Source organism: Thunnus albacares, chromosome 16, assembly GCF_914725855.1.
Source record: "Thunnus albacares chromosome 16, fThuAlb1.1, whole genome shotgun sequence".
Classification (NCBI taxonomy): domain Eukaryota; kingdom Metazoa; phylum Chordata; class Actinopteri; order Scombriformes; family Scombridae; genus Thunnus; species Thunnus albacares.
In genome coordinates this window covers 21,470,054-21,490,248 of record NC_058121.1, presented here as the reverse complement: position 1 = coordinate 21,490,248, position 20,195 = coordinate 21,470,054, and positions in this window count along the sequence as shown.

Genomic DNA, 20,195 nt, shown 5'->3' with positions numbered 1-20,195 from the left:
ACAGTCGCAGCAGCACAGTCATAGAAGTCATTACTTACTATGCTGCAGTTCATTTATGGCAAATGTTTACCTACATTCTGTGTTTAACAGGAACTAATCTTGTTGAGACTGACCTGCCAATATAAATGGAACACCTGCATGAAGTTGGTTAAGTGGGTGAAAGGTCACTATTACTGATGGTGTTCAGTGTACCATTTTTTTACTGTTATGTTTATGTTATTGACGGGGAAAATTAGCAAATATGTGGCTGTGCTTTTGTCTGTGCTCACAGAATCCTTAAATGGCTGCTCTTGCCCTTTGAGTAGGGGCACTGGATTAAGTTGGCGGCTCAAAATAACTTTGAATGAGCTGCTGCTGCTGACCTCCTGCTCCAAGGCGTGGTGAGGCTAAACCTTGCCAGGAAACAAGAACCACACCTGTGTAAGCTATACAGTGACTCAATAATCAACCACATTGAGTTTTTTTCACATTTTGTGGCTTTACACCGGAAATTAAAATGGATTTAATTTGTTGTAAGCTGCACGCTAAAGCTCTGTTACAAAACCCAATGGTCATGACCATAAAATAATTTCTCTGCTGACATACATCAAGATGTGGAAACCCTGAGGAGCAAGTAAGAAAAAAAATCTGGTGATCCATTTTCTAAGTCTCATGTAAATTGTTTTCTCTCCCGTGTTTATGACTTAAGGACAGGTGAAAAAAAGGTTTTGCCAGGATAATCTTTCTAAGTTCCTTAATTTTTTTTTTCCATCTATAAAACAAGTGGAAAAAAAAATTTGCCAAGTGATAAAAAAGTTTTGCAAGGATCATTTTTGTAAGTCATCACTTTTTTCACCTGTTTTCACAGGTGAAAAAAGAGTTTGGCAGATGTTTTTTTTTGTCTGGATGATTTTCTCAAGTGTTTTTTGTTGTAATATTCACTTTAGCCACAAGAGGCCAAAGTGCACCACTACTCCATGTTCTTAATAGGACTATAAACATTCATTTTTTTTCGTTTTCTTCCAGGTGAATTTTAGTTTCTTCATGCACTCTAAACACAAGGTACATACTATATATTGTTTGTTAGCAAGTTATGGAACATTACTGTCATGTCTCTCTTTTGGCTAGAAATGTATTTAAATTGGTGCTAATCTGCTGTTAGCATTAGCTATACAGACATTAGCCATTGACCCGTTAGCTAGTGAGTGAAAAACATATTGTTCATAGCTAACCAACAGCTACAACCTAGGTTAAGTTGACTGCATAGCTAACATTAGTTTACTGTAACATTACTCATGGTAACGGCGCAACTTCACCCCTTATGAGTGGGATGTTTTACAAATAAAGATAAGAGAACCCCAAAAAGCTTATGAGTGGGATATTTGGACACTTGCTTTTGATTGGCTTGATTTTGGCAATTTAAATTATTATGGTTATTATTCATATTTATGATATATAATTGGATGTTGTTTATCGAATATTGCAATTATAGTGCAATTCTTACCCTTAATCAGTCCTTCAGTTGACAGTTGAATCATTGGTACTTAGACAATTGGCAAAGATAGTTATTAGATATGATTTAGAGGAGAATTCCATAACTGTCTATACTGTAGGTGAGGAGATAACCGTGGAGAGAGTGAAACCTCTGATCAGTATAGTCATTGTTAAACACTGTGCTAACTTGTAGTGAATAGAATATTAGTAAAATTGAACTACCCACCATTTTTATGGGGACCCTGTGGAACCCCCTCAAGGACCCCTGGGGGTAACTGGAGCCCACTTTGAGAACTTAGACCAATCTAAATCACTCTTGAGGCCAGTCAGCTCATTTATGTTTGTTTAATATTCCAGAGGGAAGTCCAACATTTGACTTGTGGGTCCAACAATTTCATCCTAGAGGTGTAAGCCACATCAGTGAAGGAGGAGGTCATATAAGATTAATAAGCTTTGTTTATTTATTTAATTAATAAAATACTTAAGTAATAGCAACTATGACTCTGCGTGATGTTGTCTTGTTTCACAGAAAGCAGAATGAGACCTACACACAGTTGAGGAGAAATTAAAATGTGATCAGCTGTGTGTAGGTAAGGTGTTATAAAGTATGACCCAAGCTATCCAAGCATATTGGAGCAGTGAGCTAAACTTAATTTTGTTGGCAGATGAAAGTGCTCAGAGAGAAAATAAGAATGTGTTGTTGGTTTTACCTCATGAATACTTTTATGCGAATCACAGTAATGAATGTACAATGTGCAGTGCATTAAAAATACCCAATTTCAGCTCACTCTCTCAATACATTATAATTATGCTTCTCAATTTAAGTAGTGGATTTTCCCCTCCCCTCTCTTTTTTTGACTTTTAGACACTTCCCTTTGCTGGCCATGATATATGATAAAAGATTATTACTGATTGGAGTAGAGTCATTTCATTTAGATGAATCATTCTTTCTCTTGATAAAATTTGTGAGAAAAATACAGTGTGCACAGCCCAAATGTCCAAGCTGTCCAAGTATTGAAGGTTCCATTGTTGGCCAAGTAGCTGAACCTGATCAAATGAGGACATTACAAGTTTCCAGTTTTTCAACCTGATTAACTTCACTGTATGCAATCTCCACTCAGTTCGGCTTTTACTCATGCACCACCCAGTGTACCAAAGTACACCCCCATTCATTATTATGGAGGGTGTGGTTCAGTAGACAATAGTTCCTGTATGAAACTGCTCACAAGAAGGCCTGTGGATCATCTTAAATAGCTGGGTTATGATTTCTGTAAAGAGACATTGCTTTGAGTTTTTCAAATGTATTTCTTTTGGTGCTCTGAGCACCATGAACCAAGTGCCATTCAGCTACATTGTATTGGGGTGATGGCAGATATCTCTGTGGCAGATATCTCCAAAACTAGGTGAATCACACTGAAACAATCTAGATGGATAGATAGATTTTTTTCAATTTTGGGTGAACTGCCCCTTTAAGGTGATAGAAAAGTTCTGAAAGATGGATCAAGTAAAAGACTATGGTTTATGCTCAAATGTTTGGTAAACTGGTATTATAATATATACCTTGCTTGATATTTTACTTGCCATGGGTGCCATTAATTCTGGAGCAGTAAATAGATAATGTATTTGAGATATATTAATCTTTTCTAAAATCAACAGTGAGGATGCATGGTAACCAGAGACCACTGGGTGGTGCATGTGTAAAAGCCGAACTGAGTGGAAACATTTTTCTATCAAAGAAATGTCTTCGTAACAAAATTTACTTGGATACTGAAGATAGGGGTCTTTTAAGTCCTCAGCTTACTGCCTGGCTGGTATTACCAATATGGAACCGACTTGCCATTAAAAAGACTTTGGTTTAATTATGTAATGTCTTCTCTACAAGAGATTGCGTACAGTGAAATTAATCAGGCTGTGTAAATGTCTGATTATGTCCTCCAAAAATATAGGTACAACTCTGACACAATACTGAAAAGCTGGAAACTTGTCATCCCCTCATCTGATCAGGTTCAGGTACTTGGCCAACGATGGAATCTTCAATACTTGGACTGCTCGGACCTTTGAGTTGTACACACTGTATTTTTCCTACAGATTTCATCAAGAGAAAGAATGATTCATTTAAATGAAATGACTCTACTCCAATCAGCAATAATCTTATATCATATATCATGGCCAGCAAAGGGAAGGGTAAAAAATGTAAAGTAAAAAATGAAAGGGGAGGGGAAAACCCACTACTTAAAGTGAGAAGCATAATTATAATGTATTGAGAGAGTGAGCTGAAATTGGATCTTTTAATGCACTGCCCGTTGTACATTCATTACTGTGATTCACATAAAAGTATTCATGAGGTAAAACCAACAACACACTCTTATTTTTTCTCTGAGCACTTTCATCTGCCAACAAAATCAAGTTTATCTCACTGCTCCAATATGCTTGGATAGATTTCTCCCCAACCATGTGTAGGTCTCCTTCTGTTTTTTGTGAAACACAGCAAAATTCAGAGTCATGGTTGCTGTTACTTAAGTATTTTATTTATTAAATAAATAAACAAAGCCAAACCTTACATGGCCTCTTCCTTCACCGATGTGGCTTACGCTTCTAGGATGGAACTGTTGGACCCAAAAGTGAAATGTTGGACTTCCCTCTGGAATATTAAACAACAAAAATGAGTTGGCCTCAAGGGTGATTTAGATCGATCTGAGTCATTGGTTCTCACAGTTGGCTCCAGGGACCTCCAGGTGTCCTTCATGGGGTTCCAGGGGGTTCCCATAAAAATTATCCTGGCAAAACTTCTTTTTCACCTGGAAAATCTTTTTTTCCACCTGTCTCACAGATGAAAAAAATTAGGGAACATAGAAAGATTGTCCTGGCAAAACCTTTTTTCACCTGTTCTTAAGTCATAAACACAGGAGTGAAAACAATTTAGATCAGATTTAGAAAATGGATCACCAGGTGTTTTTTTTCTAACTTGCCTCTCAGGGCCTCCGTAGTAAGATCCAACAGACCATAAAGAGAATTTATACAATGAAGCCAAATGATAGTTTACTTCAGAGATAGAATTCCAGCTGCTATTCTGTGTCAGTGGCTCAGATAACCCAGCGGTATTAGACATTTGGAAATGGAAAAAAGAAAACACGGAACTACCCAGACTCTTCCTGATAATCCATCCAATCCTGAGCAGCCAGCCAAGAAAGACCTGGATCAGAGGGGTAACCCAAGAACCCAAGGGGCTCTCTGACAGAACTACAGAGTGAGTGCATCACTTTATAAATCTAGGCTGTACTGCAAAGCAGACAGAAGGAAGCCACTCCCTGATACAGAGGTATGACAGCAGCCTGGACTTGGTAAAGAGAGTCAAACGAGAGACTCTTGAAGAGCACAAGAGGCAGAAGAGACTGTTCTGATGAAATGGAAACTGAACTCTCAGCCATAAAACAAAGCTCTCTGTCAGGCGGAAACTGGGCACAGCTCATTACCCGTCTAATAGCACCCCTGCCGTGAAGCATGGTGGTGGCAATGTCATGCTGTGGAGGGGCTTTTCAGCAGAAGGGACTGGGAGACTTGTAAGGATGGAAGGAACAATGAATGGAACCAAATGAACAAATTTTCTCGGAGAACTTGCCTTAGAGTGCCAAAAACCATAGATGAGGGACGGCCACTTGTGTTCTGACAGCCAAATCAGCACTGGAATGGCTTCAGAAAAGGACTGTTGAAGTCCTGTAGCTGCCCAGTAAAAGGCTAGAACTGAAGTCCATTGAAAATTCTGCTAAATGACTTGACATTGATGTTAATATCCAGCTTCCGACAGGGAATTGAGACAACTCTAAAATCCGTACATTCTATTCAATCTTGTACATAGTATTTAATTAGGAGTGAATACTTATTCAAATTAAATAGGCCAACTTCTTTATTCTATTCCCAATTCATTTGATTTTTTTTTTAGAAAATCTAAAAAGAATTCCCTTTTTTAATTAAAGGATTTTTTTTCACCTTGTTAGCTGCGTAGCTCAAGGCATGATAATGTTGGTTGATTTATAAGTATGCTGGTCTACCACATTTTTCCAGATTGCCATATGTCTGTATTTGATGGATTGCTGTGAAATTTTGTATAGACATTCATGTCATGGTTCTGTCCCAGTCTAGCTCTATTTTCCATGGTTGCCATTATCCACCAGTCCACCAGATGCTGTTGGACTGAGTGGGAGATGGACATATAAGATAGGTTGCAGATTATATTAAAGGACCAAGATACTGTTGCTCATTTTATTGAAACATTGTTCAGCCATTTAACTGCCTAGTTCATATAGATTAGGAGAGCTAATAGAGCTAAGTGTAATCTGTAATACTTTTGCCTTCATCTGGTTAAGAATGAGAAAGTTTGTTAAATAGCCAGATTATTTTTGTGGTTGCATTTGGCCTGCTGACATTTTAGGCTTTCTTGAACCTACTTAATGTGTTTTCTGGGTTTTTAGTTTCTGTTTGCTCTGTGTTTCCCCCCTTTGTTCATGTAGTCCTCCTAAGCCTGCTTTTCCCTTCACACCTGCATCAGTCTCATTAGCCCTGCCCTGCTCCCTGTGTCTTCCCCAGCCAATCAGCTCCCAGCCTGCCCTGGTGTCTTGCCACCTGTTCCTTGTTGTTTTATTAGTTCAGTTTGTATTTAAGTCCTGCTTTTAATTCAGTGTTGGTGGATCCTTTGTTCTGCTCAGTTTGTCTGCTTTTGTGAATCCTGTGACATTCATGGTTCCCAGAGGTTAAATTCTAATGACTTTGGTGATCCTTTGACTTTTCGACTAGCACCACCAGCAGGTTGACATTTATGGCTCAGAGTAAAAAGTCTTGACAACTGTTGTACGGATTACCTTGTAATTTGGTGCAGAAATTCACAGTCTTTTTTTAAAAAATTTTTTTTTTACAATGACATAACAGCCTCACAGACGCTCTAGTGTGGCGGTTTGAACACATTCCACAAAGCCTCCGTTTAGTCCTTTCTGTATTCAGGCTGCAACATCATGAAATGCAAAAAAAAAAAAAAAAAAAAAAAATGATAGAGGTTGAATACTGAAACCGCAGGCTCTGACAGTTACCCGTAGAAATAGAAGCAAACCGGCAGGGGTGTCTTTTGTCTGAGCTAAGATCAAATCAGACAGTGAAAGAAGATGTCAGCTTTCTACTGGAGATGCAGAGCACACAAAGTCATTAATGTGCAAATACACACACTCAAATAATGATTCATACGCATTCATAGGACAGATTCACTACCAATATAAGGTATGCATAAGCACATGCATAAAATCACCATGCTTCATACAGGTATAGTAAGCTCTTTATTGCCATTAGAGTGAAAGGAAGACATTACACTGATAGCTATTTGTTTCACTAAATGGTGACAGTTGTTTTACATGATTTATGGGGTAAACCTATAACCCAGTGCACCAATAAACCATTCAAATAGAAACAGAAGCAAATTCAACTGACCAACTGAGTAAAATGAAAAAACAATATACTATATATCATTATCAGCCCTTATCATTAATCATTCATTATTACAGTATTCCCCCCAGGAATCATCAGAGATGAGCAGATGTAGAAAACAAATTAGACTACCCAGGAAGGAATAAAACAAAATGTGCTCAGTGCATCACCATTTTCTATCCTCTCTTCATCCTAATTGCAATAAATGGCTTACTAACCCCTATAAATATTTAAAGACTATTATTTGTTGCAACCTTAGAGTAGGGCATCAAATGTGAGCCAGCGATTTATGAATACATTTACAGCACATTTACAAAGGATTAGAAATATCCTTCAAAGTCGACGCTGAAAGCTAGTTTAGAAAAGCTTAATGGATGTTAGCACATGATGGAGAGTTTCCATTTTAGAGTATAGGTTGAGAAATTATAAACAACTGTACAATACACATTAAACTAATAGACCAACAAATCAATGTACTATGAAACAAGAGTGCAGTTCAGAGCAGATAATTCATTAACAATTCCCTCAAGCATTTAAGCATAGTTTGTTAATGACCAACAAATAATAACTGCTAATAATTTCACTGTTTATGACCAACCTGATTATACATTAGGAATGTAAACTAACTAACTTAGAAATACATTATTCGGGCATTAAGTGATAACATGCTCTGAACAGATAGAATTTCTGCAGTAGTATTTTTTGCATCCGGTCACATAATTTTCCCAAATGTTGCACAACTTTCTCTTCTATCCTCAGTGTCTGATTTCTATTGAGCTTAAATCCAAAATGAATTTAGAAATCATAGAAAGGCTCTTCTTATAACTTCAGATCTTGCCAGTGGTTATTGTCTGGACAGTGTGTGAACAGGAAGTGCCAGTATGACTTTCCTTGTTGCAGATTTGCCAAACTGTAAAACATGTAGGTAAAGGCTAAAAACACAGAGTTGTGGATAGATAGTTGTGGAAGTTTATTTTTTCAGACATGAAGTGAAGTTCGTCCTCAACGATGTTTTACCACTTTTCACCAGATTAGTTTGGTATTTCAGGATAAAGCTTTTTGTTATTTTGCCTCATGATCCAATATTGAACCCTTTAAAATCTTGTTAAGGATCATCTCAAAAGTGCAAAATGGCCAAGAGAGCTTTTCAGCTTTTTGTCCACAGATTTCTCTCTTTTTTTCATAGACTTATCAGATAAATGAAGGCAGAACTTGATTTTTATCAGGACTTCCTCTCATTGAATACACAACCTTCATTTTTCTTTTTTTTTTTAAATTATGCCGCATGCCACAATGAGCTATTATGACCTTTTTTTCTGTCAATAGCTTTTCTCTTTTTCATCATAGAAAATGAATCATAGACACTTGAGACCAGCTTTACATTCATCTTGACCTCCTCCAGTTTTTAAAGAAAAATAATGAAATATTGGCCAATGAAAATCTGGCTGTTAAAACCTCCTCGTTCTATTTCCACTATTCATTTCCACCCAGACCACAAAGAGTTACACAACTTACACAGTTTACTGTTTTGAATATGTAATTATTAAATTATGCTTTATTATTTGATGAACTTGGATAGTTTAAAATATTATGTTATCTTGCATATTATTTTATGAGCAGCTAACAGCACTTAGTTATACTACTACCTGTTACATATTCAGTACCAGTCAAAAGTTTAGACACACCTTCTCATGCCCTTGAATGAGAAAGTGTGTCCAAACTTTTGACTGGTACTTTATATACTTTATATACTATGAGTAGAAAACAATTTAACACAGAAAATGAAGCTGTCTAGATGATTCCTAAAAATGTAGGCTACCCCTCCGGTATAAATCTGATTACAGATATTTTTATAAAATGCACAGGCACATATAGTAGCTTTGCATTACACACTTATTAATAACATGAAAAGTAATAAAAATAAGTGGTTAAAAATACAAAGTACAAAATTATAATTATATGCCATTCATCGTATATATATATATATATATATATATATATATATATATATATATATATATATATATATATATATATATATATATATATATATATATATACACACACACACACACGCACACACACACAAACATATATGTATATGTATATACACATAATATACATGTAGTGAATGGAATCTCTTTTCTGTATTCTCCTGTGACCTCTACTGAAGCCTCCTTTAGATGTGCAGTGCTTACAGTATTTCATTATTCTCAACCCACAGATGGGGTTAGCCTTATATAGTGAGAACCTGAAAATATTAGTCACATGGGATCATCAGTGACATCAATGACATGTGATTCCCACACAGTATATTCAGATCAGAACAATAAGTACATTTCACACATAATGTAGCCTAACATTTGTCATAAAATTGTAGCACACACACACATTAATGCCCTTCAATTTAAACATTTAAATATCCTCTAAATCTTCTAAAAATAGCCTATAATAATAATAATACTAATAATAATTGCCTTTCCAAGAAAAATGATTAGAACTACAGTAGCATTAGTGGACCGATATTGCATTTGAATTACGTGGGTAGGGATGATATTATATTTCTTTTGTGAGGGATGAGTCACTTAATTCGCACTGGCTGCTGGTCACTGTATTCAGACTGCGGATAAAGGAAATTACGTATATCATTATTTTAAAAAAATTATGGCACATGAACTGAAATGATTTCAGGAATAATTCCAGGAAGACAGGGCCATTACTTTTACCCTTCAGATAGCATGAAAATGTGTATTATTTATTGCTGTGGGAAAAAAAAGAAAAGAAAAAAGAGTGCTATACTGTCCATAAAGAATGATACCCAGCACCATTGGGACCCCCTGCAGAAGTCAGTGGACACATTATCTCCCATAATTCATAAAACTCTCATGCTTTGAAGTGCTGCCACCTGTTTTCTCCCCCCAGTGCTCTTCCCTACCCCTCGTCCTCATCCTCCTCCTTCCTCTTAGGACTGTAGCTTTAATGTCCTGTCTCATCTCTCAGGGTTTGAATGGGCTTTACATTTGGTATTCACTATGAAACTGATCGCCCACGTGTGCCGACCTTGCAGCGGACCTGCTCTGCCTGGTAAGGGAGTCTGGCCTCGCCTAGAATGCCAAATGTTGCAAGCAACGTCTGACCCCGGGGGGAGTCATTTTAGGGAAAAGCAAAAATATTATCCGCATGTATTTGTGATTGCCCGCCCCAAATGTCACTGTCACTGAACTGTGTGTCACGGTTCATCATTTTGGCACGACTCAAATATTAAATATTGGACAGTGCTGGGATTTCGATCAGCTTATTAGCATCACAGCCGCAGACCATAACAGCAGAAAAGCTGAAAATAATTGCTCTCTTAAATGTCACTGCAGTTGTAGTATCAGAATTAGATGGTCTAGGTAACCTATTTCTCAATTCAATATAAATAATCAGATATTAAAGTCTACAGTGTGAAAATATGCACCCACCACAGTGTTAGTGAGTGATGTAATGGGTCAATAACACTTCAAGGATCCTCAACGATCAGTGAATCCAGCACTGATTCATTTATTACACATGAAATTACTAGATGCACATACACACGTACTAGGTTTTTAGCTAGCTAGGGTCATGGCTCTAAGGATTGGAATATTGGTTTGTCTGTCGGCCAGAGCACCACTTTGATCAAGACTGAAATATCTCAACAAGTATTGGATGGATTGCCATAAAATTTTCGAGCCTCATGTACCCCTCAGGATGAATTATAATCACTTTGGTGATCCCTTAAGTTTTTATCTAGTGCCACCATCAGATCAAAAATGTACTATGTCACATATTTTGGGTTATGACCAACTACCTGCAGAACTAATGACACATTCACATCAGCCTCAGCTCTACTTTGTGCATTTCTTATATGTTATCATGCTAATACCTTCAACTAAGATAGAGAACATGATAAATATTACCTGCTTAAAATCGCACTCCAGAGATTCAGTACAGCCCTTCACTAACAAAAAAGGTCAAACTTAAAGCAGCAAAAGCCCCAGGTTTTATTGTCAAGCTCAAAAAACAGCTTCAGTTTTCAAAATTCAGCTCAATATTATGTTATCTTGCATCTCATAAATAGTGACCTCTTTTGAACTGCACACCTCCAGTTTGTAATATTGGCTTTTTGTTAAAAATTTAAAGTTTCACAGCCAAGCTGAGGAACACCCTAATTACATCATCAGGGCTTTTTTTAAACTTTGGAAAGCTCCTTCTAGAGCCAAAAAAATGATACAACTGTTTCACAGACAGACTAGAACTTAATATGAGCAATTGGTGGAGCCCCTCCTTTAGCATCAGCCCATTAGCATTGTCATTCTGAGCAATGTTAGCATGGTGATTTTAGCATTTAGCTCAAAGCACAGCTGTGCATCAACTACAGCCTTATTGCACTGCTAGCTCGGCTGCAGAGTCTCAGCTATTGTTGCTATTTGGCCTTCGCTACATCAGCCAGTCAACTGTTTGCTTTCAAGATGGAACCAACAGCAAGACACCTCGCCACACTGCAGCTCCATTACCAGCTATTTTGGGCCGACCACCAAACACCTCATCATTGTCTGTGCCTTAACTGTGATTAATGTGCTTTGCCCTGCTGGGGTTAAAACAACCGCAGCGCGCGCCATTTATTGGCTTCCCCTATGTGTTTGTTGACAAGCTGTCCAGGACACACTTAACATATCATCCAGCATGAAGAGAAGGTTGCATGGCAGCTACTTTGGGGTCAAGAGGTCAACTTATTACATTACCATCTGTTAACAAAGGAGCTTCCTCTGACAGACAAATAGACATATGGATGGACGGGCATGGGAAGCTTCATCATGCTTCATGTGTTGTGGCTTCATGGGATACCGCACCATCGCCAGCCGTTGCAGAGAGACGTGATGCTACGGCAGCCAATCGCAGAGAGGGAGAGGAATGCAGGATTGTAATCAAAAACACATGCTGGTGAGTGAGAGGGCCCTGTCTGTTGAGGGAGGATACCAAGAGACAGACGCACATACACTCAGACACACACAAAGGGCTTTGTGAAAACATACCTAAACAGGGAGATGTAGGACATGTCATTTATTTTACCTCACTCCTGCTCCCTCCTCAGCAGGATTTCGAACTCAGTCTGAAAGGGGGAAAGGGTAGCACAGCCGGCCTGCTAAAGATTTAACAATAAGGAGCAGTCAAAAATGATAAAGTATGGTTACATGTTCATTTGACATTAAGAATAGTAGCTCGCTCACTGTAGCCGCAGCTACAGCTATCCTCGCCCTCAACAAACCGCCAGGCCTGTGCTATATATACAGTCAGGAGAAACCTTGCAAAAGGGCCTGGTCATTTCCCTGTGATGGGCCTTTTGGCATGTGTAACATAGTTGAGACTGTGCTTTACATGCTGGCTTTATGTGCTGACAACAAAAGCAAATTGCCTGAATAATGCACAAGCAATAAAAGTTTAATTATTATATCACAATGGTAGATTGTATAAGTAAATGCCACTCAATAAATACACAAAAACACACATAAATAAAATGGGTAAAGTTGTATTTCTTTTTTTAATTCCATTTTTGCTCATTTATCACCTACTGTAAATTGTTATTTATAGTGTTAGGCGGCCCTTTCCAAAATTGGACACAGCTAATTTTATTTCCTGGGCTACTAAGCTTAACGATAAAGTGGGCCTGGAATTTATGGTAGCTTCCACTGGCTAACCAGACCAGTCCAATAGCAGTATCAATCAGGGAGGAAACTGCTGCAAGGCCAGTGCTTTGTGGAATTAAAGCTCTGCTCTCGACTGCACAGCTCCCCAGTGTAGAGCTGCAATTACATCCTAGCCATTCTGTTAGCTATGCCTCTGCCATGCTTTTGGGAGCAACTTTCTCTGCACCAGATCCAAAAAAAATTACATTTTTAAAATCTGTTTCAGTAGCATGTCACATTATTTGACTCTCTCCCACCCCCCTCCACACTATGAATTCAATTTGACCTTGAATAGCTCTACTAGTTGCACATGTTTCGGATAAGTGAATTAGACTATGTGGTATTTAATTGTTGTGCTTAGGTGGGCTGAGAGTACTGTGTTAAAAGCCCTTTTCAGACATGAAATACCGTACGTAACATTGCTGCATCAAGCTCTAATAGTAATGACTTTTATCTAACTGTTCTTTACATTTTTATTCAGACATTATAATTACAGAGAAAGTTGTGTGCTTGGTATCACTGCTGGAGCCTTGAAAAGTTTAACATATATATTAATATAAAGTGAGTTTTCTCTTTTCTCTCACGCTACACCCCCTACACCCTTAGCCCCCGCTTCTCCTAATGAAGTTTCTCATCAATTTCATCATTTCACATTATTAGTTAGAGAATTCTGCAGCTTGTTTTATAACATCTGACAGTGCACAAGCACAGAATGAGAAGACATTAAGTTGGAACTCTGGGTTAATTCCTCTTTGACCACATGCTGCATATAAAACATATTGCTGGATATTTCATCCATGTTGGTATGGTGATTTAAGGATAGATGATGACTTACGTGACACGTTTATTACAGTGATGTCAGTCAGGTGAAAAGTTATTATCTCTCTGGGTAGCCTATTCAATCTTATGTTTTTGTATGCTTTTGTATTAACTCTACAGTATTCATATTCAGACTTGTGCCTTATTAAAAGTGCTACCAGTTAAACTTCACTAGGTTCAACCTTGTAAGATTGCCATTGACTGCTAACACATTTATATAAAGTGCATGTTTATTACTCTTTCTCTTAAATCGAAGCAACGGTACAAAACTGAAATTCTTTGTGTATGCTCATGCACGTTTTTTAGTTTACAAGAGCATTAATATATCTTCAAACAAGATTTTTTATTTTTTATTGATGATTGAGGGAAAAGAAAAAGAAGTAAGGTCATGCTGTACTTTAAATGTTATTTTATCAAGATATTTCATGCTTTCGTTTGGTTTGTTCTGTCTCCTCTGTTGGACACTGCTTTTATGGCTAAAATAGCCTTTCCGCTTTTGAAAAGAAAGAGAGCCAGTGCTGTTTTCTCAAAGATGTTGTCCTGACCCTTACCCTGAAATTAGCCCCACAGTGACCAGTGGGCCGGTGAAGGCGCTTCTGTAGACTTGCAAAGTGAGCTGGCTTTTGTTCTGCTTCACTGTGACCAGACTGGGCACAGAAGTGTAGCCAGACAAATAACCAGATCCAGATTTGGTACTTAATGAGGTGTGATGTAGCGCTATGTTGAGACTGTGGACATGAATTGGGTCTGAGGGTGAAATAAAATAAACAGACCATGCTCGAGCGCTGTGATAACATGATCTATTACATTAGAGCAATCCAAAGTAGATTGGCTTGTACATAAGGGTTCATGGTGATTTTTTTTTTGATTATTACTTTATAAGATTGTCTCAAAGATCTCATATTAGCACTTGATAAAATTATTTTTTCTCCGCAGGGGTTCCCTTTGTGGAAGTGGAGGGTGAAGTGTAGCTGCAAGCTGAATTCATCCCCCAGGCAAACTCTGTATGACAAGAAGACACATATTTGTTGTACACCACAGGGCCTGTGGTACTATTGCAAATTGGTTACATCTCTTACTGCACTTACTCCTCTGGGAGCTTTTCAACTATTGAACAGAGAGGAAGTTCTTATTGCATTATTGAAATACTGTCTCATTGGTATCCATTCATCAGCATGCTCCCCATTCTTGTTAACAGTATGGAAAATGTTAAGCTCTTTCTTTAAATGTAAGACTTTAAATGATGAAGAGATTCATCATCAAAAATTGGCACAACTGAGCATTCGCTACACTCGTCCCCCAAACAGTGATTGTCCAATCATTTCCAAAACCAAAACCACAAAAGCAAAAGTGTAATGTGCAATTGCTAGCATACTAAGTAGCCTACCACTTAATTACAGTAGTAACCGGGCATTACCTCCAAAGCCAAAGAGCACATCATGAACTACCTACACTAGTATGTAGGGTTGGTGCATACCAAACTAGTACATCCACTACATAGTATTTCCCCACTGTAAGGAAGCTGGTCCCCAGCGACCCCAGTGACCCCAGTAATGAGTAACTGAGATGGCATCACATTTGCCAAACACCTAAAATCTGTACTGTTGTGAAGGCTAAAAGTGAAAAATACAGGTTGAAACTACAAGGTATGTAATCTGAAAAGCCAAACAGGGTTATGTTATAACAAAATGACAATCTGATCTTACATTTTTCCTTGTCATAGTACTTGTCTTGTACTACTACATTGCAGTACTAGAATAATGCTATTTTTGTTGTCTTACCTGGGTCATCAGCTGGTGAATGCTGACTTTTTACCTTGGACATAGAGCTTTCATTTGTCACAATATCATGTTTATAGCCACCAAATGCAGATTTAAGGACAACTTCAACAGGAATACGTTTTTAAAACAAGTTAGCCAGAAAATGTAAAAAGTCAGCTGGAGAAAACTTTTTTTAACCAAATCATAGAGCTAATGTTAGCTTAACTACATAGCTAACTAGAGCTAATAATATGCTAGTGACGGTTGTCATTTCAGCGAAATTGACGGTTGACAGCTAAAAGCTGCTTTTGTCTTTCACTGTCTGAAATCAAGAATATATTCTTTTAAAAATTACTAAGAATTTCAAATGCAGCATGTGAGAATGGAAAGACAAAGACTGGAATTAGGTTCTCAGAGACTTTAATGTGTATCTTTTCCAAAAAGCATAATTTCAGTTCAAGCAACAGTAACTATTGGAGGAGGGGGTTAGGAAACAGTCGCTTGGCTTAAGAGGGAAGGATACATGCAAGTGGTTTTGACTAAAATGTTCTATTCAAATAAAGGTAAATGCATGTGCTGTTTTCACTTAAAGATTGAGGCCAATGTTCGAGCATTCAGGCTGTTCACCAACTGTCTCACCAATTAAGTGTCCTGTTCTTTATCTGTAGAGCTCTGATGATAACAACGTCAAGGGGAGCGAGAAGCAGAAGAGGGAGTAAGCCAAGAGTCTGAGTGACTTTCTGAGACAGACCAAAGAGGAGAGGCATCCTTGAGGTTGACATCGATGTGGAGAACTAATCTGCCTGCAGGCTGTGATTCAGACCCAAGGTGAGCCCTGTGACATTTTGAGCTGATTAGGAATTTCACCAGCCTTAGCCTTTTGTGTCGTGTCAACTGTTCTGACATTGCATTACGCCATTTCATTATCATGCAGTCACATCTAATAAGGGCACTGTCCCCCAACCTGGTGAGGAGTGTAAAAAAATGGCCTCTTTAATGCGTGGTGGTCTGAGAGGAAGGGTAAAAAGACAAATCAAGCCTGTAACTGTTAGATAAGTGTGACTGGGCTTTTGGCCCAGAACAAATTACATTACTGTCACATTATGTCCCTGGTATGCATGAATTAAGCACTGACTGGGTGACTCTCAGCCCTCCCTGACTAACTTCCTCCCAAAATCTACCCTGAATTTTTATTATTTATTTCCCATCAGGATGGAGAGACAGGCCCATTCACAGACTTTCTTTTCCTCTTTCCATCCTATTTGCATGGGGAACAATCTGACACTTTCACTGCTCAGCTGTTGGAATGTGAGAATTGCACTGGGAGAGGAGTGTGGTTAGTTGATGGCCTTTCTGTGCTGATTCAGACATTGCAAGAAGATGAGAGGGTTCTATAGTCAGAGTGGCTCCTCAGCCAATACTGCAGCTCTGAGACCAGATATGCAGTTTAATTCAGGTCAAATGTCAGCCTTTTTGGCTCTAAGAATAGTGTGTGTTGCTCAAAAAAAGGTCGCTCTACCCCCTGACTGAAACAGACAAAGGCCAAAGACATTTGGGACTTTGATTTCTCTCCCACTGGCAAATCTAAGAGCCCTTGTCAGGCTTTCCCGAGCCTTGAAGTTGAGCGATGTGTCATGCTTAGACTGACATCTCGTCCAAACAGATTAATGGTAAGATACGTCCATATCGTCACCCTGGAAAAAGGACCATCTGAGTGGACAAAAGCAGAATGGCCTGGAGGGACTAAGCTGTCTCTCCCCGTTTCGTCGTTACAGCCTGTGTGTGTGTGCCCTCATGATGCAGACTTGGCTGCTGATGAAGTAGACACATTTAGGTAGACAAACAATCCCTCTGTATACCTCAGAGTTCACAAAAGTCACATCCTGCAGAAGAATGTGTGTATGAGATATAAATTTGGCTGAGCAGAATTTGGCTGACCAAGTGGCAAGAAGGAAAGGACAGAACAATGCCATGAGTCAAAAAATGATTTTGACTCATCTATATGTAATTGTTTGTATCCTGAGTGATAAGGCCCAGCAATGACACAATGAGACAGGAAAGAGGGTGGAGATGGGTTCAGTTTAGCTCTTCTCTTTTCTATTTAAAAAGGGGAAACATGACCTACTGGCTCTCTTTGTACGATGAATAAAAATAATGGAACATGCAGGCTACCATATAGCACCAAAATATACTGCACTACAGTATGCACTGTACCCATATCCTTTCCACGTCATGTCATCTCTCTCTTCTCAGTCTCTCTGTGTCTCTCCCTCTCCTGCCATAAGCACATAAAGACAGCTATTCTTAGCTGACTCCCCCACAGGTGAATTATGGATGAGATGAAAAGCTCATAATGATATTTGGCTGATCAAGTATCATGCTAAAATGCCACTTAAAGTGTGATACAGCTCGCTGGGAGAGAGAGCTTTCTTCCCCTCCTCGCCCCAAAAATGTGCGACAGCACAGACAGCGAGGGAGGGAGAGTTGTATCATCGAAGCGGCTGAACAGACGAGATATGAGACAGACAGTGAGGGTGACAGACAAACAGCCATGGTCATTGGGGGCAACCAGTAGGGAGAAACACTGTCTGGGGCGCAGATAATAAGCTACTGCCTCACTTGGTTATTGCAGCAAGTCCAATGGCAAATCCCACGGAGACCTCAATTCACTGTCACTTAAAGGTATGAACAGCTTGTCTGTGCCTGACATGTGACTCAGCCAGGTGTGTCTTATTAATGTTGGAATTTACGACTTTGACTTTTCCCTGATTTTTAAATGTGTCCCCGTGAGGACTGGCTTATAGCCTTATAGAATGGGTGCATGTCATATGTCATACAGTTGGGGGTAAATGCCTGTTCATGCATGTGATGTCTCATGTGCTTGTATGAATTATCCCACACCTACATGTACGTCACCTTTACAAGGTTACACGCCCAGCCAGATCAGTATATGCATTATCTATAAGGGGGACATGATGTATTTCTATAGATTTTGCATCTTAAGTCATGACCTTGAAACATAACAGGATGAAGATGGTGGGTCTAGGTGGTTTTGTCAGATTCTCTATACAAGTGTTGTTAGGTTTACATTCCCATATACTGTATATCTGAGCTTTAAGGTGGTACTCAGTGCACTGCAACTCAATTAAACACATGACAAAAAACTGAAGAAAACATCTTTGCAAATATGACAACACATGTGCAATTTGACCATTTAACAGATACAAAACTAATATATACCAAACATGGAAATGTGCTGCAAATTGAGAAACGCAACCAAATACAGAAACATGCTCATATTTGGTGTTCTTATATTTGATTGTGGTTATTTTAATCTAATTTGTGTTTGTTATGCTTGTTATGTGTTTTGCAATGTGTTGAGCTCTCAGGGTCATCATAGTTTGTTTTTGTTTTTTTTTATTCTGGAAATCTTGTATATTTGCAGGCAGAGGCAAAACAGTTCTTTGTACTGTCTAATTGATTTGCACAACACTGAATGTTGTGCTTGCATCCATTCAGAGAGAAAAATTAGCAAGGTGTCCAAATATAACCGGCAGTGAAATAATGTGTCAGTAGCCTTGGAACGAGGGAAAACAGAAGCGGATTAAATGTACATGTTGCAAGAGTCAGGCACTTGATGTCAACAAACAGACAGACCACAAGAACTCAGGGACATAAAAGACACTGAGAGTGTGAGTTGCGAGTTGTTGTCCAAAGTAAGCCATTTATAGTGTTCTCATGCCTCGGATAATTTTCAGTGGCAGCTCCCTACTAAAACTACTGCATATGTGTGAATTTAATTACCTCTCAAGGGAATTACCATAGCGGTGATTGCCACTTTCAAAGCCTCCTTGATGCCAAACACAACATGACCCATGCAGGTGTGGCCCTAGTGTTCACAAGGAACTGTCTCGCTGAGCGGAAAGTGTTTAAGCGCTTCCTGCAGGGGTGCTAAAGGAAATCATCTCAACCATGAATACTAAATGACCCGGGGTGTACATTGGTACATCTCAAATATGTGCTTGGCCCTGGTCCAGCGGAAGGGAAATATGACTTCTGCTGCATAATTTATAGAAAATAAAAGGCTAAGCTGTAATGGTATTGACACTGGATTTGTGAGGTGTCTTTAGCGTCGCCGGAATTTGTTTTTGATTCTGGATGTCTGTAAAATTCTCCCTTTTTCGCTGGAAAGAAACGGATTTGCGGAAACTCCATGGGGGCTGCTAGATCACTGTCAGATGTGACACTGTAAGCTGCTGTTTGTTTTCACAGCTTCTTTTCATAGTCGATGAGTATGCTACGACATGACAGATACCAGGGAGAACATCAGGCTGGTGTGCCCTTCAGAGATGTCCCTTGGAAATAAGTGTTTGTACGATACACAGAGACAAACAGAGCTCCTCTGAGCTTGCTCCTACTGCGCTTTAATGTTTTCTCCATGCTACATGTGTTTTTTTTCCCCCCTCCTGAAATAAATCACACATTTATACTGTAAATATGCTACACTCGCCCAGGTAGTACCCGAGTGCATTGGGACCACTTATTCATACAGCTTATAAGTTACTACCACAGGGCATGATGAAATTTAACCTCTAAAAACTAATAATATAAACACACAGGCCACAGTAGAAGTCATAGGATCTAAATGAATTTGTGAGGAAAAAATTTCCAGCCACCGAGCTATGTAAATGTATCCTCAGCCAAAATCGCTTCGGCCCTTGCCATCCAGGTTATTTACGAGCTCTCATTAGCAAATGACTTTCACACAGGGCTGTATACTGTATCCTCTCCGCCTTCACTTCATACTGTAAAAAAGAAAATCCACAGAATTAATGTTCTGGAAAATATAGTCGTAATAAAAAGCGTTGCGAGCTCTCGTGCACCGCCAAAAACGTTCCCCCTGTTCACTCAAATCAGCGCAATTAACCTGCATGAGAGAACATGGTGTTTTAATTCATTACCGCCC